This window comes from Prionailurus viverrinus, chromosome D2 (genome assembly GCF_022837055.1).
Source record: "Prionailurus viverrinus isolate Anna chromosome D2, UM_Priviv_1.0, whole genome shotgun sequence".
Classification (NCBI taxonomy): Eukaryota; Metazoa; Chordata; class Mammalia; order Carnivora; family Felidae; genus Prionailurus; species Prionailurus viverrinus.
The window spans coordinates 50,792,521-50,817,135 of NC_062571.1; the positions used below are offsets into that span (position 1 = coordinate 50,792,521).

General features: G+C 43.5%; 1 protein-coding gene across 4 annotated transcripts in view; it reads right to left on the reverse strand.

Annotated features, from left to right (window-relative positions):
- Positions 1–24,615, reverse strand: part of SLC16A12 (solute carrier family 16 member 12) — an 83,438-nt gene that overhangs the window by 38,599 nt on the left and 20,224 nt on the right. The window contains exon 2 of one of the 4 annotated variants that reach the window (XM_047825619.1): positions 16,707–16,990. The exons of the other annotated variants lie outside the window; for them this stretch is intronic. The gene's annotated coding sequence lies outside the window, so the exon portion shown is untranslated. The remainder of the gene's footprint in view (positions 1–16,706; positions 16,991–24,615) is intronic. 4 annotated transcript variants of the gene reach the window in all.

Genomic DNA, 24,615 nt, shown 5'->3' on the forward strand with positions numbered 1-24,615 from the left:
AATTTAGGGAAAAGATGAGTGTTTTTTCTTGATCCTTTCAAATCCCAATGCCTACCTCGTGGAGTTATTTGGAAAATGAAATAAGTAACCCATATTATATCACGAAGCATAGACCCTCCCCACAGCATAAGCGTTCAAATAAATGTTAGCTATTACTACCCTAATTGTTACAGACTGCCTCCATGAGCCATAGGAGAGGGATAAGATTTCAATATTTTATGATAATTTTTTAAATGTTTATTTATTTTTGAGAGAGAGAGAGAGAGAGAGAGGGGAGGGAGGGGCAGAGAGGGAGACAGAGGACTGTCAGCACAGAGCCCTATGTGGGGTTTAAACTCACAAACCGTGAGATCATGACATGACCTAAAGTTGGACGCTTATCCGACGGAGCCACCCAGGTGCCCTGATTATTATGATTTTTTATATTGAGATAGCGTGGGGGGTATAACAGTTGTATCAAGTGGAACCTCAAAAACTGCAAAAGAAGACCTATCATCCTCCCCTCTCCAGAGACTTCACACTGGAGCACATATGTGTGTTCTGAGGCTGCGTGTGAAAAATGTTCTCAAAGAGCAGTTCCCTGAGAAGGAGGCTTACAAGAGGCTCTTAGGCCATGATGCAGCTGGACATAGTGACGTAACACGGTTAAAAAAAAATTTTTTTTTTTTTGAGACAAAGCGTGAGTGAGGGAGAGGAGCAGAGAGAGGGAGAGAGAGAATCTTAAGCAGGCACAGAGCCCAACGTGGGACTCGATCTCACGACTGTGAGATCATGACCTGAGCTGAAGTCAAGTCATGCTTAACCGACGAAGCCATCAGGCGCCCCTAGAAAAACATTTTTATTTATTTTTTAAATTTTTTAATGTTTGTTTATTTTTGAGAGAGAGAGAGAGAGACAGAGACAGAGCATGAGCAGGGGAGGGGCAGGGAGAGAGGGAGACACAGGGTCCGAAGCAGGTTCCAGGCTCTTTGTTGTCAGCACAGAGCCGGACTCGGGGCTTGAACTCACAGCTGTGAGATCATGACCTGAGCCGAAGTCGGCCGCTTAACCGACTTGAGCCACCCAGGTGCCCCTAGAAAAACATTTTTTTTAAATTTTTTTTTCAATGTTTTTATTTATTTTTGGGACAGAGAGAGACAGAGCATGAACGGGGGAGGGGCAGAGAGAGAGGGAGACACAGAATCGGAAACAGGCTCCAGGCTCCGAGCCATCAGCCCAGAGCCTGACGCAGGGCTCGAACTCATGGACCGCGAGATCGTGACCTGGCTGAAGTCGGTCGCTTAACCGACTGCGCCACCCAGGCGCCCCAGAAAAACATTTTTAAGAGAAAAAAGAAATCCATATTCCTCTGACAGGATCTCCCCCGTTAAAGGATTCCAGGGGTTCCCTCCTCCCTCTACTACTGACCTTGACGTCTTTAAAACTGCCACAAATACAAACGCTGGATCACATTTTTAAGCATGCACAACAGTGCGCTTGGGGCGGGGCCAGACATCTCCGGCTTAGAAAAACCCAACTCAGACAACTGCTGGCTGAGTGGCCTTGACCACGGGACTTAGCTTGTTGAATCACAGTCTACCGCTGTGTCTGTGGGAGTTAATAGTTCCTCTCTAATAGGGCTTTAATGAGGATTGAAGGGCGAAGTACACGTAAAAGCACCTAGCGCCGACCAAAAAATTCACGTATTAACACAGTACACACTCACAAAATACTTACCTAAGTTAAACTCATACCAGTTACTAGTTCCAGTAGTGACATGATTAGCAAATTATTAGTCAATGAGTATCTTCATTATAGCTGAAAGTACCCATGTTTCTTTTGCTAGAGTATCCAAAGGAAAAAAGCCAAGGAGCCACCCAATGACTTCACGTTGCTATGTCAACTTTCTCTTATGCTACAGAGACGATACAAAAGAGTAAATAATGGAGAGAGAGTGGCAGAGAAAATGAAAGAGAAAACAATACATCCAAGAAATACAATGTCTTTTGAACATGTAAGCCAATTTTCACTTCTTTGCAGTATTTAGTTGGTCCTTTTGAAGTGCACAGAGCAATTCTTTGCAGGCAATTACCTGTATAGCAAACATCCGTAGCCACATTCTCTTCCCTTTTAATGACTTTTCCTAAGAGGTACAGGGAGGGCACGTCCAAGCCATGGATTATTATGAAGCCTTTCCCAATGATGGTCATGAGGACTGGGGCAGCACCAAAAACACGCCTATGCTGGGCAAACCCAAAGTCAGAACACAAAATGTGCGTGCTCTGAGCACACCTACAGAAAATACAGATGCATACAGACAAAATGAGAAAGGAATGTACAAAAATAGAAAGTAGCTGTGTGAGGAAAGTAAGATGATGAATGGTCTTTTCGTGTATTTTTTGAAAGTCTCATAATACTCATAGCCTTCTTACAAACAGTAACAAAACCATTTTTACACAGTTGTAACTAAGTGAGCTGGGTTTTTCCATTTTCCATACATTTATATATGCTTTTTCATATATTTTACAGAGATAACATTTCCCATTTATTATGTTTCTCACGCTTATGTTTACTGTCCTTATTCAAACTTGTCAAGATCTTTCTCCCTCCAGTAATACCTGAGAGGGCTTTGCTTTGGGACCACTCTCTCACACATGAATTAAAGGGTACCTCTCACTTCTTTTCTTCCCAACAGGCTGAAAACAAGAAATCTATTTGTGGAAAGAGAAGCTTTCCGATCATATTTTAAGGTTGTCTAAGGAAACAATTCAATTGGCAGAGTTTAATTTTTATTGTTGTTTTTCTTTTCATGTATGTGTATGTGTGGCATGGGGTATGTGGTATGGTGTGGTGTGTGTATGTAAAATAAATTTATTCCAGCATGGTCTTTCACTATAATTTCCAAGTCTGTTCTCCTCTTACAAAGTGACGCAATATTTGTTGTTTATTTATTTATTTTGGGGGGGGGGGGGAGAGAGAGAGCCCTCGCCCACATGCGTGCCAGCAGGGGAAGGGCAGAGAGAGGGAAAGAGAGAATCCCAAGCAGGTTCTGTGCTGCCAGCACAGAGCCTGATGCAGAGCTTGAATCCACAAACCGCCAGATCATGACCTGAGCTGAGGTCGGATGCTTAACCGACAACCACCCAGACACCTCAGTGATGCAATATTTGATGAGTAAATAACAGGGAATGAACATGTCCACCTTAACAACTGTACTGGATGGAATGAAAATCGGACGTTCTTGCTCAGGACATTCTAGGCTCCCATAAGAATCTCATTCGGTCTTCTTTGACCTGTGTTTTGAAAGAATGTGGACAATGACAGAATTGTCTTCTCTGGGGGCAAGGGAAGGAGTTACTTAACATCTTCAGAGTAAGAATAAATAAAGGCTTGAGTTATATGGGATACTTGCAGGATCTTGGAATGAGAATAATCTGAACCAAGAAAATAAACATTTTGATTTCTACAAGACAATCGTCTATAAGATTGAGAAGTACGGCTTTGCAGGTACTTAATCACTCATGTCTTAAACTGGTATTCCTCACTTAGAATAGAGTGTTGAATAATATAAATTCAATTTACTTGGTTCTCATTTCTCAAAAATGCAACTAATTAAGAACACAGCAAAAAAGGCTGATGGGGGGGGGGGGCGCCTGGGTGCCTCAGTTGGTTAAGCATCCGACTCTTGATTTCAGCTCAGGTCACGATCTCACAGTTCATGGGATCCAGTCCCGCATTGGGGCTATCATCCCACGATCAGTGCAAAGCCTGCTTGAGGTTCTCTCTCTCCCTCTTCCTGCCCCTCCCCCGTTTGCTTTCTCTCTCTCTCAAAAAATAAATAAACTTTAAAAAAAAAAGGCTGATGAATGGCTGAAGTCTATGTTCCAAAGGCCAGTGTGTTTCCACTGTATCTTCTACATGAACAAGTTATGGGTTTCAGGCCCACCAACGGTAAGCAATAGTCATAGTGTTGGCGGGGTGGGGGGGTTGGTATCACAGACAAATCTGTAACCAAGTGTGAGATCACTGTTGACAGTCTGAGAGCAACAGAGACAACCTAGAATAAAAGAAACAAAGAGAAAAAGATAAAAAAAGAAAAGACCCAGAAAAAGTCAAGAGCCTGGAGTCATTTTGTAAAATTAACCAGAGCAGAGGCAGAAATCTCTAGCATTTGTGGCAATTAGCTGAAATAGTTCCTAATGAGCTATTTGGTCCCCAGAAGATGGAAGGGGAAGCTGATGCGTGTCTTGCAGGGTTGGTGGGCAGCAAGCTCACTGCCTGGCACGGGTGAGCATCTGGGGTTACATGGAAATGCCTCCTGTGGTTTATGAAACAAACAAGAAGTCCACAAAGACTGAGAAATGGACATCCCCTCAACCTCAGACAAAGAAGGAGGTTTAGGATTAAAAACAAACAAACAAAAAAAGGATCATTAACTCTTTCTGGGGAAGAAAGATTTGAAAAACCAGAGCCAAATGTAATTTGTAATTTACATATGTAAGTTATGTGACCGTGACATGTACTAAGTAGAAACAGAGGGAGGAGAGGAAACCAATGTTACAAAAACAGAGGCCTCCTAGATCCCTTATTTCTCCTCTTCTCGACTCAGCTTCTAGTATGGATAATGTAATTCTGAGGAAAAGTTCCTTTTGCAGTTGGCAGTTCAAAGGTCCTAGGTCAGAAAGCAGTAGATACACAGTGTTCCAGAAGAGATCCGTGTTGCTTCCTAGCAGTGAATGGACCCGTGCAGGTCAAAAGACGCTCAAGGATGAAATTTGGAAGTATGGGATGAAATGAAGACCTTCTCACTGCCCGGCGGCAGTGCTCCAGAAAGCTGCTGGAGGGCCACCATCAATCCCTTTCACAGCTGGCTGGGAAGATCTGTGGGATCTGTACAAAGGGTCAGATTCCTCCAAACGAGCATGGCCATCCTGGGCAAGGCAACAAGACTTCTCTAAGGGGGAATAACATTTGACCGACTAATTGGGTATTTAAAGGAAATACCCAGGATGGTGTGGCCAAAAGACAACTCAGCATTTTAATTCTATAGATGAATATCATCAAAATAGCAATAAGCTACTATTTTGTGAGCGCTGATCCACAGGCGAGGCACTGTGCTCAGGGAGTCACATACGCAATATAGTCTTTCAGAAGAGGATCTGGGTACCTGCTCCTCACTGTCGGTGGCATCATGGTACCTTGATTTTGCATAGCAGAATTTCCCTTTCCTTTCTGAATTAATTCCAAGCCTCCAGAAGTGCTGAGAGCTTGGCAACCAAACTCCCTCACCCTCGAATAGACTGTGCGAGAGTCAGTGAGGTTTGAAAATAACCTCGCTTTGGGGCACCTAGGTGGCTCTGTAGGTTACATACCCAACTCTTGGTTTCAGCCTAGGTCATGATCTCAAGGTTTGTGGGTTCGAGCCCCACATCAGGCTCCACGCTGGCAATGTGGAGCCTGCTTGGGATTCTCTCCCTTTCCCTAGCTCTCTGCCCCTCCCCCACACTCTCTGTCTCTCTCCCCATCTCTCTCATAATAAATAAATAAACTTAAAAAATGTTTTAAATAATCTAGCTTTAATTAATTTGGGCATTGCAATATGTACGCCTGGGATACCAGCAGCAACAAACCAATTACAATGACAGTTCTCCACCAAATGATGCCTCACAAATCTACAGATGCTCCTTTTCTGAGCAGTATGGATTCCCAAAGGACCACTTCCCACTTATAAAAGAAATAAGGAGGAAGGATATGTCCCAGGATGGAAAATGCTCAAGGGGAACTGAGATACAGGCGATAGCCAGACATGGCAAGGTCTGGTTGAGATCATTCTGCACAGTATCAGGGTAAGTAGAAGCTTTGATGTGACAAGAGTCAAAATGAGAACTGATATGTCAGGAAAGTGACTAGAGAGTGGCCCACTTCCCTGTTGGCACTAGATATCTTACAGCCTCATGGAAGGAGTCTTTCATGAGGAAAGAAAGAGTGATTATACTTGTTACTTTTAAACAGTTATCTCTACAAAATGTGGGTATATCAATATCAATGGAATTATCATTGTCAAAAAAGCCTTACAATTATTCTTGGTATTGTTTTCATTTAAATAAGGAAACCAGGCCCACCATTTTATAGACACACTATTTTGACCTTAACAGTACTGCTCAAATGAATAATCAATATCACACTCAGACGTGGTTTCCAATGATTTTTGATGTTTCCAAAAATCAGTCACTTTCTTGGAGTGAATAGCCATTGTTGAGGACATTCAAAAGAATATGCTAAAGATTTAAAGCAGTTTCAAAACATGAGGCTCTAAAATATTATGAACAATAGGCTGACCTTAAAAATTCCTAAGGTAGCTGCTTTTATGAGGATAATATCATTTGGATATATATTTCCTTTTGAGTCAATAGTGTATTACATGTATCTAAACCTGTGAACACATAATAATGTTTGTTATTTCAGAAATGATGAAAAAAAAAGGTGTAAATCTATTATTGAATAGTCCCTAAAGGTATCATCAGTTCAAGTGCTTCTGTGATCAAGAGAGTCAATATAATTTCTGGCCATCATCAAGGGGAAATAGGGACAAACTAAAAAAATGTAATTCCCCTTGTATCAAACATCAGCATCCATAATGCTACAGTTCCATTCACTTGAAAATCAAGAAAAATAGAACAATTTCAGAAGGGTCCACGAAAGATGACTACAGTGTCTCAAGACATCTTCATAGGAAGAGAAATGAAAACGTAGGGCTCTTCTTCAGTAGGCAAAGAAATAGATCAAAGGTTAATGGGCTTGAAGATTAAAAAATCACGACGAGTAGGTATGATGAATCTGGACTTGCAACAAATCTCAGAACCTGCCAGCAATTCCGGAAGGCTAGAAGAGACTGCGGTGGCTTATATGTAATACAGTATTCTCTGATTCTTAAGTCTTCCAGCAATCCTACACCAACGGCGTGTCCACAATTCAATTCTGACACTATCAACCCAGAGTTAGCATCAGAACTTACAAGTTAAGGGCCTCGTCTACAAGACTGCCCCTGCTCCAGACGCCATCTCAAATTCTGGGACACTTGTACTCCTGACTGACCGGCTAGAAACTCGAGTTCCTACGCCCCCCTCCTCAGGTTTGCTAATTTGCTAGAACAGCTCACAGAGCTCAAGAAAACACTTTACTTACATATACGGGTTTATTATAAAGGATACAGAGGAAACCGATGAAAAGGTACATAAGGCAAGGACCAGAAGGGTCCTGAGTTGGGCGCTCCCGTCAGTGGACTTGGGGCGGGCCACCCTCCTGGCAGATGAATTCATGTGGATGTGTTCACCAACCTGGAAGCTCTCTGAATTGCAAACAGCCGGATGAGAAGTACTGAATGCCTCACAGGTGCTGTGTTCGAAGGGTTGAGCGACAAGAACGAAAAACCCAAAAACAAAAAACAAGAACCAAAAAACAAACTCCCACCTGACTCACTACAGAGCCCAATCTCTAGCCCCACTTCTTGCTGCTCCCAGGAAATTAGTGAGTGTGGCTGCAAGTCCAAATCACATGGTCATTCTGGTGACCAGCCCCATCCTGAGGCTACCCAGGGCCCCACCCTACGTCACCTCCTTAGCACACTCCAGTGTGCTAAGAAGTGGTTCCTTATGAATAACAAAAGACATTCCCCTATCACTCAGGAAATGCCAAGAGTTTTAGGAGTGCTGTGCCAGGAGCCAGGGACAGAGACGGAAAAAAAAAATTTTTTTTTTATCATACTACAAGTCTGTTAACATTAAAGTCTTATCTGAAACACCCAAGTAAAATAAATGTGAAATTCTATTGTGACAGGCCAGATGACTGTCTTCGGAACTTACACACAAAAATCTCATCCCACAACTCTTGGGCTCCTCATCTAGCTTTGAAAATACAAAAGAGCTGAGAGTTAGAAATTTAAAAGAGCATTTTGAAGGGGGGGGGGGCACCTGGGTGGCTCAGTCGGTTAAGTGTCCAACTCTTGATTTCAGCTCAGGTCGTGATCTCGTTTGTGGTTATGGGTTCAAGCCCCACACTGGGCGCCCTTCCCCTGTTCACTATCTATCTATCTAAATAAATAAATAAATAAATAAATAAATAAATAAATAAATAAATAAATAGGAGTTTTTATTTTTTATTTTTTTTATTTTTAAATTTTTTTTTTTTTAACGTTTATTTATTTTTGAGACACAGAGAGACAGAGCATGAACAGGGGAGGGGCAGAGAGAGAGGGAGACACAGAATCAGAAGCAGGCTCCAGGCTCTGAGCCATCAGCCCAGAGCCTGACGCGGGGCTCAAACTCACGGGCTGTGAGATCGTGACCTGAGCCGAAGTCAGACGCTTAGCCAACTGAGCCACCCAGGCGCCCATAAATAGGAGTTTTTAAAGACAATTTCCTTAGAGATGAGGGGACACCCCCACCCTACCTCAAGTTTAGAAAAAGTAAGGTGTCAGTGAAACCTTGGTGGGGGGAGCTACTTGGACTCTGCATTTGAGAACAGAGGAGGGAGATATGAGTCCAGGCCCAGGGAATCCCAAGAGTGGCTAATACATGGGTTTGACTTTGGCATGAAGGAGACAGAACTCCCCCGTCCCTCAAGGTGACTCAACAGGTGCCACATAGTTTCCCCTGGGCCAGGTACAGACCCTGCTGAGGAAAGAACTGTCTAGAGCCATTACACTTCTGCCCAGGAGGGCCTCCTGATGGGAGATGGTTCTCTAACAGCAAAGGTCCATAATCCCTGGAGAACCAGGAGCCAAGGGGGTTGCAGGCAGCCAGATGAGAAGTATTACATGCCTCACAGGCGCTGTGCTCCAAGGGCTGAAAAACAACAAAAACCCAAAAACAAAAAACAAGAACTAAAAACAAACAAACATCACCCGCCAGATAAAGAGCTGACGAGTGTAACATTGTGCCCTATTCTCCTAATCCCCTCTCCTACTTAAGCCAGGTCCCAAGGAGTTAAAAAAAAAAAAAAAAAAAATTACAGCAAGCTAGTGAGGAAGAAACATTAAGCTGGGGAAGGGGAAAGAATCATACCTTCTTCTGCCACTACAAACAGCCAACATTTTAGTAGCCTTGCCTGGGGGAGGAGGTGAGGACTGACATTAAATTCAATTCTATGTTTCCACTACCTGCATGGGTTAGCTATTCGAATGTCTGAATCGAGACCATGTTCAGGACTTGAGGTGGCCATGGGGCCACCTGCTACCCAAGAATGAACAGAGAGCCATGGGACCTGTCCACGTTTTCATTTAGAGAGATGGCAGAGGGTTATTCCCTATGGAACACGTTCTAAAGGAAAACAGGAGATGAAAAATACAGTTGCAGCTTATTATATTCTGTAAATAGTACTCACTCAACATACCATCACACAAAATGAGGTGTATCGAAAGGACCCACAAAAAAATTATGGCTCTCATCTCCGGAGGCAATACCAATTTAGGTATAAGTAGATTCAAGAAAAGTTTAGATCAGTTCACGGATAATGTCAAGATTGGCTGCCAAGAGAAACAGGGAATATTTGGAAGATGCTGTCATACTTTGCACTAATATGATAACCATGTCCTCCCAATGGCTTCTTCTGTTTTCGGTGTCATACTAACAAGCAAACAAAAGGTCAACTTCAATGTTTTAAAACTGTGCATGTCTTAATTGACCATAACCATTATATACCAAGATAAAATAATCTATCGTGAGCATTATCTCATTGACCAAGGCATTAAAAAAAAATATTTTTTTAATGTGTATTTATTTTTTGAGAGAGAAAGAGAGGCAGAGCTCAACCAGGGGAGGGGCAGGGAGAGAGGGAGACACAGAGTCCAAAGCAGGCTCCCAGCTGTCAGCACACAGCCTGACACGGGGCTCAAACTCACGAACCATGAGATCACGACCTGAGTTGAAGTCAGACACTTAACCGACTGAGCCACCCAGGTGCCCCTGACCAAGGCATTTTAAACAAGACTCTATAAAGATGATGATAAATGCACATAGACTATCCACTAAAGGTTATTAACGTTCCCTTAAAGTTATCCTTCAGGTCATGTGGCCTGGGACAAGAGTAGTTTAGGAATAAGCATGAGGCCCTCCAGGCCTAAAAGAACTTGCAAAAATTAACTACAAATAATTTACGTGGGTTGAGTATCCATAAAATGGGACAAAAAGAATACTTTACTATGTTATATGCGCTATGGAGCTTATATTCAAAATATTACGGTATTTAAGCCTGAGACCATCCAGTGAGAAAAACAGCTCTCGTTTTCTTTCTGCCCAGCATCCTGTCCTTACCTGGAGGCGGCAGCAGCTTTCCTTGGGCATCTTATCTATTCTCGGTTCACATGCCTTGAGAACCTACACGCTCCTGGAGAGGCCCGGCCAGCTGGAGACACTGACTGACCAGACACTTACGTGCCAAGCTAGAGCTAAGAGTCAGCTGCGGGACATTTGCCGAAACAGTTGGGAAAGAGTGCTTTCTTTGCATGGGCTTCCCAAGACCCAGAATGGATATAAAGAGCTGCTGGCAGCCATTTTTTGTTTTATTTTAAGTTCGTTTATTTGTTTTAGGAGACAGAGAGAGCACAAGCAGGGGAGGGGCAGAGAGAAAGGGAGAATCTCAAGCAGGCTCCACACTGTCAGCACAGAGCCTGACGAGGGACCCGAACCCCTTAACGGTGACATCATGACCTGAGCCGAAACCAAGAGTCGGATGCCCAACCGACTGAGCTGCCCAGGCGCCCGTGGTAAGCCATTTTTCTCTCCACTTTGAGAGACCCCCACCTAAAATGAAGCCAACCCAGGAAAGAGAAGGAGCGAGAGGTAAAGAAATACATATTTCTGGAATTGTGTAAACATCTGAATTCGGCTATGTCTAAATTCTATCCCTGGGGTTCTCTGTTAAGTAAATAAATGAATTTGTTTTTTGATTTTAGTCATGCTGAATTTAATTTCTTTCACTGCACCCAAAAATCCTTACTAGTTTTTGTAACCATTGTTATTCTTGTCTTACATAAATATGGCTCAGGGCCTACATGATTTTCCAAGATCATGCAATGATCTGTGGCTGAGCCAGGATGCAAACCCAAAGCTGTCAAACTCCCTGTCTGTGGCTCTTCCCAATTCTCAGCTGGTTCTCCGTCCCACATACTTACACTACCAGCGTTCTACAGGCCTAACTGCATTTTTTACCTCTTTTTGCATAAGCACTCACGTAATCAGATAGGCCAGCAGCCATGTCAGAAGCAGAAGGATCAGGAGAATGAGTCTGTGACATGAAGCAGACAAATGAAGGATGCTCACTAAAGCAATTTTGTGAAAGCAGACTATTACCAAATCGATCATCAGTTCCTTTAATACTTAAAGTTCTGGAAGCCTATGAAACTGAAGTACTATGAGCCACAAGAATAGAGTAGAAATAAAGAAAATCCAAGCAATCATACTGGCTCCATTCCTGTTGGTAATTTAATCACCCACATGGTATCATTTTTTTGTCTTGAAGAACTATAATGTTCAGTATTGAATTTTTCGGTTACCTAATGCGAAAATCTGCCAAAATTATTAAATAGAATGTTTTCAACCCCACAGAGAAATCTGTCAGTCAAGGATCAAGGAGGACATATAGCTAGTTCATGAATAAAAACATGTGTTCTAAACTGAGGGTTGATGGGGGGTGGGAGGGAGGGGAGGGTGGGTGGTGGGCATTGAGGAGGGCATCTTTTGGGATGAGCACTGGGTGTTGTATGGAAACCAATTTGACAATAAACTTCATATATTGAAAAAAAATAAAAATAAATAAATCTTTCTGTATTTAAAAAAAAAACATGTGTTCTGTCTCACACTGTTGATAGGAGTATTAGTTGATTCAATTTTTTTGAGTCACATTAGGCAGTATCTGTCAAAACTTTAAACAAACTTAACTTCAGACCCAAGGCTTCTACAGTTTGTAATGTCATAGAGCAACACTCCCCCATGTGCTCAGATATGTTTGTATAAAGGCACAGTAGCATTATTTTAAAAAAATTTTTTTAATGTTTATTTATTTTGGGGAGACAGAGTGGGGGAGGGGCAGAGAGAGAGGGAGACACAGAATCCCAAGCAGGCTCCAGGCCCCGAGCTGTCAGCACAGAGCCTGACGCAGGGCTCAAACCCACAAACCAAGGGATCGTGACCTGGGCTGAAGTGGGAGGCTCAACCGACTGAGCCACCCAGGTGCCCGGTCATTAGCATGATTTATAACTCCAAACACAACGGAATAAGTTTCCATTAGCAGGAAATCAGTTGGATAAATTGTGGTACATACAACTTCTGATTTAATACAGCAGGTTGAAAACACAGGTTTATATCTGCTCTCTCCTAAAACACCACTGATAGTAAAGAAATTAAGAAAGAAGCCACAAAGATACAGGGAAAGGAGAGAAGGGAACAGCAGGTTAAAGAGGTGAACCACCTGGGGGAAGCTGGGAGTGACCCAACAGATGGTATATACAATGTAGCAAGACAGAGAACCGAACCAACAGGGAAGGAATACAATAAAAAGTAAGCCAACTGCAGAATCTCAGAAAGTGTCAGGCATGAAGGAACAGAGGATTTCTAAAGGCAGCCAGAACAGGATGGGGTTAAAAATAGGAGGATTAATGGAAGGTCTTTAAAAGTTCTTGCCCCCTAGACAATTAGCCTTCCCCTCCCTGGAAGAAAGCTAGATTTTACTCTGTGGATAGGCTGCACACCTACTGGGGATAGCAGACTACAGGAGAATAGAGCGGGGAGGCGAGGCACCACAGGAACACAGGGGATTAAATAGAAATCATGCTAAATGGTGAAACACCCTGGCCCCATTAGACTAGCAGTCAGCCTTCTAACCTCCAGGCAGAAGACTGAGCTCTATCTTTGGAGTGACTGACCACGCTGAGGAAAAAGGCACTGTCACTCGGGGGATGCAGGAACTAAGTCCAACAAAACTGCCAGATCCAACAAAACTCATTCACAATGCAGCTGCCAATTCATAAGACCTTCTGATCAGCTTCTTAGTGTCTCATTCCTAAATGAACAGACAACCAAAGATCACCAGATTAATTAAAAGCCTCTAATATAAGAGCTGGGATGGGGGATTCAGAAGGGGAGGAGGGTGGGGAATGAACTCAGGAAATAAGGATAATTCAGAGCTTAAAAGAAAAAGGCAAGGATGGGGCGCCTGGATGGCTCAGTCGGCTAAATGTCCGTCCGACTCTTGGTTGCAGCCCAGGTCGTGATCTCACAGTTTGGGGTTTGAGCCCGGATTCGGCTCTGCACTGATCGTGCAGAGCCTGCCTGGGATTCTCTCTCTCCCTCTCTCTGCCTCTCTCTCTGCTTGTGGGCGCTCTATCTCAAAAATAAATAAATAAACGTAAAGGCTTAAACAACTTAAATAAACTTAAAAAACTTCAACTTAAAAACCACTATAGTTACTATCCTCAGACACACAAAAAAGTGCATAAATGAAACAACGCAAGGAGTCTTTAAAAAAGAAACATTTGGGAACTAAAACCCTCTTGGAATCAAAAATAATGATAGTGGAAAGTTGGAATTTAGGGGCGCATGGGTGGTTGAGTCAGCTAAGCATCTGACTTCAGCTCAGGTCACGATCTTGCAGTTCGTGAGTTCAAGCCCCACATAGGGCTCTGTGCTGACAGCCTGGAGCTTGGAGCCTGTTTTGGATTCTGTGTCTCCCTCTCTTTCTCTGCCCCTCCCCTGCTCACACGCTCTCTCTCTCTCTCTCTCTCTCTCAAAACTAAACATTAAAAAAATAAAAAAAAAAATTTAGAATGTAATAGAAGAATTGGAAAGTAAAGCTTTGTCTACCCAAAAAGCAGACAAAAACACAAAGACATAGAATATTAGAGTGGAGACATAAGAAAATTATTGGATTAGTTCAGAAGATCCAATGTTCACAATAGGTGCCCCCTGAACACAGAAAATATATGATGAAAACATACCCCACATGTGAGTGTGCAAAAATCTTAACACAAAACCCCACAGCCCCCCATCTCACACTATTCACAAACATCAACTTCTGGTGTGCTATACAACTAAAATATGAAAAGCAAAACAATTAAGCCTTAAGAAGACCATGCTTACATCATTCCCCTTGCTTCATCTCAGCACGTAGGCATTTTACCATCTCATACTGTCATGAGGAGAAGATGAGTGCAGTACAATGTGATAGTTTGAGAGAGAGAGAGAGAGAGAGAGAGAGAGAGAAAGAGAGAGAGACCACATTCATATAACTTCTATTACAGTATACTATTATAATGGTTATATTTTATAATTATTGCTGTTAATCCTCTTACTTTGCCTAACTCATAAATTAAACTTTATCATGGGCATGTATGTTTAGGGAAAAACATGGTATAAATAGGGTTAGGTACTACCCTTGGTTTCAGGCATCCTCTGGGGATCTTAAAACGTATCCCCTGAGGATAAGGGGGGGGGGGGGGGACTACTGTATGGATATGCTGAGTCCACTCAGAACCCATCCATCTGGTCATGTGCCACATTGATCAACACGTTCTCCTTGGGTATCAAGCTTCTTCGGTTTTATTTATGTATTCTTAAAGAGTAGAAGTAGAAACAAAGAAATTCAGGGGAACATTTACTATTTATGCCAATAAGAAATGTATATCATTCTTAAATCAAACTATTGTATATTGCATTGTTTGCATCCGATTTCTGAAAACTCAAAGACCAGGTCTTTTCAGCTTCAGGAGGAAAGCACGATGGTGCAACAGGGGTCCCTGGCAAAAGCACAAGAGAGAATTCCTCATGGTGCAGGGGAAAGAGCACTGGGTTAGAGGCTCGGAGCCCCAATCTGTCTACGTATGCACAGCTGGTTAAAGGCAGAGTGGAACTGAATTCAGATCTCCTAACTCCTAATCTAGCATACATCCTACTATATGCTATTGCTATCCTGTGTGCAATTACTGATTTAGGAGTTAGAAGGGTACGGGGAGGGCGGTGCCTAGGTGGATCAGTCGGTTAAGCGTCCAACTTCAGCTCAGGCCATGATCTCTCACTCTGTGAGTTCAAGCCCTGTGTCAAGCTCTATGCTGACAGCTTGGAGCCTGGAGCCTGTTTCAGATTCTGTGTCTCCCTCTCTTCCCCTCCCTCGTGGCACTCTGTCTCTCTCTCTCTCTCTCTCTCTGTCAAAAAATAAACACTAAAAAAATGTAATTAAAAAAAAAAGGAATTAGAAGGGTATAGACATCAGGCAGAAAAAGAAAACCCAAAATTATTTCATTAAGAGCATGTCTCTGTTAATTAAAAAAGACCCTTTCAATAATACATAAACTAACATTTTCTTATTGAGGTCAAAACGATATTTTAGGTACATATGTTAACTAGGTAATTATTCCCTCCAAATAGTAAACTTGGGCACTCAGACGACATAAAACGAAGTTAGAAATAGATACAATTTTATTTTATCTAATTCTGTACTACTTAAAAATATAAGAACAAAAAACAAAACAAAAAATATAACAAGGAACAACTATTACTTTTATAACCAGAGAAAACAAAGACAGTAACCCTTACTAGTTCAATTGATTGGGGTTAATGACATTGGCTATGATGCATATGCGATGGACTGTAACATGTAATTACCGACCAGGGAAGTTGTTCCAGATATATAGATATGTGGATGAATTCAGTTGTAAAACTAGGCATGATCTCTTTTTTTTTTTATCAAATATATATAAGTATTTATAAAAAATCTGGAACATTGGGGCGCCTGGGTGGCTCAGTCGGTTAGGCGGCTGACTTCGGCTCAGGTGATGATCTCGCGGTCCGTGAGTTCGAGCCCCGCGTCGGGCTCTGTGCTGACAGCTCAGAGCCTGGAGCCTGTTTCAGATTCTGTGTCTCCCTCTCTCTGACCCTCTCTGTTCATGCTCTGTCTCTGCCTGTCTCAAAAATAAATAAAAACATTAAAAAAAATTTTTTTTTTTAATCTGGAACATTAGATAGTAAAAAGTCAGGATATAAAAAGGGAAGACTATAGACTATAACTATAAAGTTGGGTAGAAAGAAGCACTGTTTATCAGACCCTGCTTAAGACTCTCTAATGGTTTCTCCCTTGCCCGGAGAATATGACCTAATATCCTTATAACATAAGGCCTTGAATGATCCGACCCTTTTCAATCTTCAAACGTCACCTTCTAGAACTCTTCCTCTCAGCCATGGGAGGAGCAGTATCCTTCTTTCTGTTCTCTGAACTTGCCAAATTCAAATTCATTTCTGCCTCGTGACCTCTGCATTTGTTCCTTCATGCCTAGAAAGCCCCTACATGCCAGCAAGCCCCCTCATGCCGTATCTTCACATAGATGGCCCCTTCTTACCATTCAGATCTTAGGTCAAATGCCTCTAAGATAGCCCCTCCCCACCATAATAATTTACGACGTTCCCTGTCCCCCCAAATCCTAGTAACTCTGCACTAATTAGGCTTTTTCATTTTCATGTAGCTACCACTATTTGAAGTTGTCTCATTCATTAACTTGTTTCCTGTTTGTCTTCACTACAAAACTGTAAGCCCCATGAGGGAGCAAATCTCGCCTATCTTACTTAAATGCTGCTGGATTCCCAGCAACTAGAACAAGCCTAACATACAGCAAACCCCCAACCAACATTTATTGAAAATGCAAGATTCATTGCCTCATAAATAGAAGACAATTTGATCCTCACCGCGTTGCTTTCCATTTCAGTGATGTAGGTTGGCTACTCACAGATTCACAACTGCTTACAAGAGGAGTAGAGGCGGTATACAGCCTGCACAACCTCCATCTGATGCCGGGATTCAGGCAGGAGTGATGCCCACCAAAATATTCCTGGTACGACAGAGAACTGGATCCTGCATGCGTTCACCAGCGGACGAGCAACGCTCCTGAGAATTCAACCTCTTGCCCAGGGGCAGGGTTTCGGAGCCACACTCTGGAGGGCTATCAAAAATGTGTCAAGTGCCTTGAGCCCTTGGGATTACAGAAGCAAATAAACATCACTCATCTTAGCTCTGCATCTGCCGGGCATCGATAAAGTCAATACCCATTCCATAAGGAGCATGCACTAAAGTTTCCAGCTGCCAAATCACACGGGTTGCCACAGACTGAGACCAACATGACGCTTATGAATATTAATTTGGCAAAGGATCAGGAATTCCCCGACTTCATATCCATTAGACCTCCATCTGTCCAAAGAAGCCAGCAGTCGTCTCTCTTTCACCTCTTCAGCAGAAATTGAACAAATAAGAAGCAACAGTGCCTGGCAAAGCTTATAGGAAACACATGTTCTACCCACAATTAAAATTACTATCTGAGGTCACGGTCAGGGGGTTCCTGTTTGTACCTTGTCAATGACAGACAAGCACTCAGTTCATTTCTCTCCAGTGAATGTTCTCAAAAGCAGCCCCACATCATTCAACAACAGGCTTTAAAAAGGACAGGGCAACTCTCTCTTGGCATAACAAACGTTATTAAATTACAAATACATCGAAATGGCTTACTTCTCATGTAACCGGCTTCCACCTTTTTTCTCATTACTTTCTTTTTATATTAAAAATGTCTTACTTAAGTGGTGGGTCCGTGGTTAACCTCCACATGTAAACATGGCCTTGTTTTATTTTAAAAAGGTTTAAAAAAATTTTTTTTTAACCTTTATTTATTTTTGAGACAGAGAGAGCCAGAGCATGAATGGGGGAGAGGCAGAGAGAGAGGGAGACACAGAATCGGAAGCAGGCTCCAGGCTCCAAGCCATCAGCCCAGAGCCCGACGCGGGGCTCGAACCCACGGACCGCGAGATCGTGACCAGAGCTGAAGTCGGACGCTTAACCGACTGATCCACCCAGGCGCCCCTAAAAAAGGTTTTAAAATGAGGTGGTGACTTAACTTTGGTAAGAAGAAAACTCAGGAACAATTAATGTAATGCCATCTAACCCATAGTTGTTATCCCGATCCCACTTGGAATTATAAAAGGTCCCTGTACCCTCCCATCAACCTGTGCTGGACCTCTTTTCAATGGCTGCCTGCCTTCTCCCTGCGGATGCGCATAATGGTGAACAGACTAAAATGAGTGGTTACGCACTGTAGGGAGAGAGGGGAGGGAGGGTGCAGCGGGTGCTGGAGCACATGGATTCTAGATGTGCCTAGAGAAAAAGACACGAGCAGGTGAGTCAGAGGCAGTGACCTGAAAAAGACCACGGGGCCAGCTGGGTCAGGGGTGGGTGTGCCCAGAGTAACCAGAGATGAGCCCACAGTCAGGCTGTGGGCAGGCACGGTGCCTACAGTGGAGTCTGAAGTTGCCTCCATACGATCTGGGCCACTAAGGCCTGCACCAGGCTGGGGCTATGCTGACGGAAAGGAATGGCAGGCATGGAGGAAGCTGGAAGTGAGGGGAGAAGGTGGCAGAAAGCCAAACCCGAAGTTATCGACGGCTTCTCTCTTGAGAGGTCTGTGAGAAATCTGAGCACAGGGAAGAGATGTGGAGATAAAAGCAACAGCGATGCCTTATCCAGATGTAACATGATGAAGATGTGGAATTGCTCTCGCGCCTCCCCGATACACAATTTGTCCTCAGCTTCCACTCCTTCCATCTCTATGAGGCCCCAGGCTCAGTTGTCGGATCTCACCAGTCCGTCTCCTATCTGCACAAGATCAGCACAAGTGCTAACAGCTCAAGTTTGGACTGTTCCAACAGTCTCTTGGACTTTGCTTCAAAATCTTGGCCCTCGAACTCGGCAGCCAGAATCGTCCCGTCAAAGCAAAACAACCAAAAGAAGGTCCCCACGAAAGGTCATTGGTAACTGATTAAAACACCCAATTACAAGTACAGAGAGCTTTAACTGAAGCCTCTTTTTATACCCGTCCCTGGCTTCCTCTCCACCCCTAAAAAAAAAACAAGCAGAAAGCCATCCTTTCAGCTACCACATCAATAAATACAGTAAGCAAAAAAAAAAAGGAATAAATTATATTACTGTAAACTGGACAGCCCTTATTTTCATAAAGGTAGTAATTTGCTCCATGAAAGCTTTTCTTTTGGTTCTTTCTGAACTGGTACACATGCAACCCTCACTGCTTTTTAAGCCGACACAGAGTCAATCTTGTGATGTATGAGCCTTGAAACTCTTTGGAAAATGACAGAGCATATAATTCACAGAATAGGAAGAAAGTAACTTTCCCTTCCATTTGCAATCAGTTAAGACGACCGGCCCAAACCTTGCTGAGTAAACACCCCCAAAAAGGAGATTTCTTTGTGCTAAAAATCCAAATGGGGGAGGAAGTGGCCTAGGGCACCAGAAAGCTGACACCTGGTTATAATAGTTTCCTGCATCTCATCCAATGCCAAGAAAACCTGGTTCTGCTTCACTGGGCAGAGGAATGAGCAGCAGCCGGGCCCCAAGCACTGGAGCATCCGTGGAGGGCCTCAACGTGAAGAGTGGCAACGTGACAGGGGCAGCCTCAAGTCCAAAATCAGCAAGTATGAGGACCCACGTGAGCGCTGCACAGCCAGAGGCAAACAAGTTGCTGCCAACATCTGAACTGATAAACCTTGACTCTGAGTTTCAGGCATTTTTAATTACACGTATTATACATCCTTAATGCAGAAAAAGGAGAGCATAGAGCAAAAGGAGAACAATCATCTACAAAGATGACAAAAATCATCTACGTCCTGCCACCCAATAGGTACTGTTTTTATTTGGAGTAAATCCTTTGGAGAATTTTTTTTTTCTCTATTATGTATGCCTGTCAATACATCTTTTTTTTTTAATTTTTTTTTAACGTTTTATTTATTTTTGAGACAGAGAGAGACAGAGCATGAGCGGGGGAGGGGCAGAGAGAGAGGGAGACACAGAATGGGAAGCAGGCTCCAGGCTCTGAGCCATCAGCCCAGAGCCCGACGCGGGGCTCGAACTCACGGATCGCGAGATCGTGACCTGAGCTGAAGTCGGATGCTTAACCGACTGCGCCACCCAGGCGCCCCTCCATACATCTTTTTAAAAACAACACTGAGACCTCATATCCATTACAACGGCGACTATAAAAAACAAAAACAAAACCCGAAAATAACTAGTGCTAGCAAGGACACAGGGAAATTGGAAGGCTTGGGCACTGCTGGTGGGAATGTAAAATGGTGCAGCCTCTGTTGGAAGACAGTATGGTGGCTCTGCAAAATATTAAAAATAGAATTACCATATGACCGACCAGTTCCACGGCTGGGTATATGCCCAAAAGAAGTGAAAGCAGGGGCTCGAACAGATATCCGTGCAGCTATCTTCATAGCAGCATTATTCGTAAGGGCCAAGAGGTAGAAGCAACTCAAGTGGTAAACAAAATAAAGTTTATGAACATCATGGAATATTAGCCTTAAAAAGGAAGTTCTGACACATGTTGCAACACGGACGAACCCTGACGACATTATGCTAAGGGAAATAAGCCAGTCACAAAGTGACAAATACATGACTCCACTTATGTGAGTCAAATTCATAAAAACACAAAGAATGGTGGTTATCAGGGGCTGGACAGACAAAGAATGGGAAGTTATTGTTTAACGGGTATGGAGTTTCAGTTTGAAATGATTAAAAAATAATGTTCTGCAGATAGACGATGGTGATGGTTGCTTAACAATAGGAATGTACTTAATGTTATTGTACTCTTAAAAGGGTTAAAATGGTAAACTGTACATTACATATATTTCACCATACCTCAAAAAAAAAATCCAAAACTGGGGTGCCTGGGTGGCTCAGTTGGTCGAGTGTCTGACTCTTGATTTCTGCTCAGGTCATGATCCTAGGGTAGTAGCATCAAGCCCCATGTAGGGCCCTGCACTGAGCATGGAGCTTGCTTAAGACTCACTCACTCTCTCTCTCTCTCTCTCTCTCTCTCTCCCCACCCCCGCACCTCTTCCCCACTTATGTTCTTGCTCTTTTTAAAAAAAAAAAATACAAAACTGTAATCATTTTATCTTTACTTTGTTCTTTTCATTTAGTTTGACATCATGAATGTTAATAAATGTACTCTAATCATTGTAATGGCTGCAAAGTATTTGTGTGAATTTACTATAATTAATGTCCTCTGTTGTCAGACAGTTGCATTGCCTCTGACTTTTCTTGTCCCAAAAAGATGTTGGATGATTCAATCATGTGACATATCAGGTCACACTACATTCCCAGGGAACCCTACCTAGGGTCATTCACAAATATTCTGGAAAGCTTGCACTTCACTCAAGAGAACTTGATGTTTGCTCACCATTAAAAATATTTATTAAGTCCTAATACCTTTAATATGTTACAGTTAGTAACAAATATAATGAATAATACTAATTAAAAATATTTATTAAGTACCTGTATACTTTCAAGTTTACTACAGAGGGAGAAAGCTAGACAAGGTATGAATTGAACATGATACCTTGGGCAATATTCAAAATATTTAGCAAAGGCTGTTAGCTGCACGGATCACTCAGAGGAGAGGCCAGCTGAACAATGGGGTCAGCCGGATCAGAGCATATTGCCTATTAGATTAGCTCTCTTAACCCCAAAGGAACCATTTAACCAGGAGTATGAGGTTAAATGGAAGTTCTAAAGTAAAAGTTCCTGAAGACGGGCACCTGGGTGGCTGGGTTGGTTGAGTGTCTGACATCGGCCCAGGACAGGATCTTGCAGTTTGTGAGTCTGGGTCCCGTATCGGGCTTGCTGCTCTCCGTGCATAGCCACTTCAGATCTGCTGTCCCCCTCTCTCTGTCCTTCCTCCACTCGCATTCTCTCTCTCCCAAAAATAAACAAAACATTAAAAAACAATTTTGTTTAAGTTTTTGAAGAGCCCCTGTATTTTATTGGTTGCCCGAAGGAATAGGTGCTTATTTGGAAAAAGAGGAGCAAAGCTCTAGACAGGGAACATTTGCTATCCCTATGGGACTGGTCTAGGGCCCAGGGGAGAGGTCTGGTGTCCACATGTACACAGGTGCTGGGGAGCACCCTTGGTCACTGAGACGTTAAAGAGTAGGCCCTTCAGACTCTGTGAGTGTCTCCTGTTAAAGGCAGGTTCAGATTCGGCAGGTCTGAGGTGGAGCCTGAGATCCGAATTTCTGATAAAGTCACAAGTGAGGCCTATGTGCTGGTCCACAGACCCCAATTTGAGGAGTGAGGTGTCCTGACGGTAGGTGGAAGAGAAGAGAGAGTAAAGAGAGAGAGCAGGACTCTGAGGAATCTCAATCTCTCAAGGAGGGTCAGGAGAAGTAGAGGTTGCAAGGAAATTGAGAAAGGTAAAGATAAATCCAGGAGAGCACGGGGTCAGAGGTCAAAGAAGAAAGGAACAGCATTATCAACCCTACTGGCAGATCAGGTAAGACTCTAAAAAGAGGCACTTGAGCCCGTCCTAGTCCACTCGGGCTGTCGTAACAAAATACCACAGTTGTGGAGGCGGGAAGTCGGAGGCCAGGGTGCCAGCATGGTGGGGCTCTGGTGAGAGCTCTCCTCCTGGGGTTGGCAGGGGGCTAAATTCTGGCTGTGTGCTCACATGGCCTCTCCTCAGCCCTCCCGGTTCTTCCTCTTCTTCTAAGGACACTAATCTCATCACGGGGCTCCACCTTCACAACTTCACTTAAACTTAACACCTTAAAGGCCCCACCTTCTAAGACCACCCATTGCGGGTTGGGGCTTCGGCATATGCAGGGGAGACACAAATGTTGGGCTCCCAACAGTGCCCACTGGACTTTGTGTAGATGTAAAGATGCCCATGAGGCGTTTGGCAGCATTTCAGTGGGTGATGGGATTACTTGAGGGCACACAGATTCTCGGTAACAACCCAAGACCACTTCTGTAATACAACGTGGCCTGTCGGGACTCTCAGGTCCCCCCAGTGGAACATGCCCCAGGTCGGGACTGCTGAGATGCTGGCGTGGCAAAATCACTGGCTCCGGGCTCAGCACAGCACCCCCACATGCAAGGCAAGCAGGAGCTCGTGGGTACACACGCCAAGAAGTTCCTGAGACAGGAATCCGGGCCACAGTCATTCACATCCTTAATATCCATTAAATTGCTAAAGACAGTCTCCCAGGCATTGAAGGCTGAACAGAACAGAGGACTCTAATCCCTGCCAGTGGCCAGCGTTTTCTCTCTCCCAAACTATCAATTTCGCCTCACTTTGCAGACCCAGCAGAAGTTCCATCTGCAAAAATGAGATAAGAGCAGTCACAAATGCTCCTTATCCCCATTTTCCCACAAGAAGCTCAAAGAAAAGGCACATGGTTTCTGAGGTCCAAGCTCTCAAGCGTGTTATTCTAGTGACCTCATCAGAGTCACACGGCTCCCGGTGGGTGGGCGTGGGGATGGGGGGAGCTCCCAGCGCAGGGGAGCCCCGAGGGAGCTGGGGTGGTTGTCAACGGCACTAGGGCATCACCAATTAACACAATCCATGCAAGGACAGATGGCCTTTTTCCCAATGCTCTATTTTCAATTCAGTAGCAAAACTGGAACGAAATAGACCAGGGGCTGCCTTGTAGAGCCAAAAGTATTTTATAATTATGGTTATTTGGCAAATTAAGGCAACAGAATGAGCAGAATGCCAAAAATTAGCCACCTCAACGTCTATTGTAATTACAAGAATCTCACTTATCCAGAAACATCAGCTATGTGAAAAGGGCCTCCAGGCAAACAAAGCTGGGATCTGGGCAGTTTGGTTACAGGAACACACCAATGTGTCTGACTCATTGACTTTTACTCTAGAGAGAAGTCTAACTGGCTTGGTTATTTGTTTTTCAAGGCAGTGACAAATTAGAATGTAAACTCCAGAAGGGCAGGGATTTCTGTTGGCCTTGTTGGCTGATATATCCCTGGCACGAAGAACAGAACTTGAGGATCTGTCCAATGGCGAAAGAATGTTTTCCTCAATTTGGCGACAGCCCGCTCCCTCCCTATTAGGTCAAGACTCAGCTACTTCACGCTTGAGTTCCCAAAGAGGGGCGATTTTGCAACCCCTGGTTTAACTGCCATGACCGACCATTTCCTTGTGAACGGATACTGTAAATAACTGGTAAGATTTCTTTTGGAATAGATGTATTCTCTCTGTGATCTTGTTTCCAGGAGTTATTTGCTCTGCACCCTGTTTTTTACCTGGCAAGGTGACTGCCTACCTTGTTTCCTGCTAGATTATAAACTCCTTCAAACTTGTAATTAGGGCAGCTTGGTTGAATCAAGCTGGAAGGGGAAATTTAGTTCAGTGTCTACCAGTCTTCACTACTGGAAGGTTCTCAAACTGAACTCCACTTGGATAGGAAGAGAGTAATAGTTTTTAATCCCCTCCTATTAATTGGCAAATCACAGGAACTAAGTGGCACTGTAATTTCCCATTTGAATTTTAGCACTTCTTTTGGGTTAACCTTCTGTCTAAGGTACAAGACTTTGGGGGCCAACTGATATTTCCAATAAGGGTGAGGAACCCCCTAAATCCATGATAGGCAAATAGTTCTTTTTTTTTATTTTTTTTTTTCAACGTTTATTTATTTTTGGGACAGAGAGAGACAGAGCATGAACGGGGGAGGGGCAGAGAGAGAGGGAGACACAGAATCAGAAAGAGGCTCCAGGCTCTGAGCCATCAGCCCAGAGCCC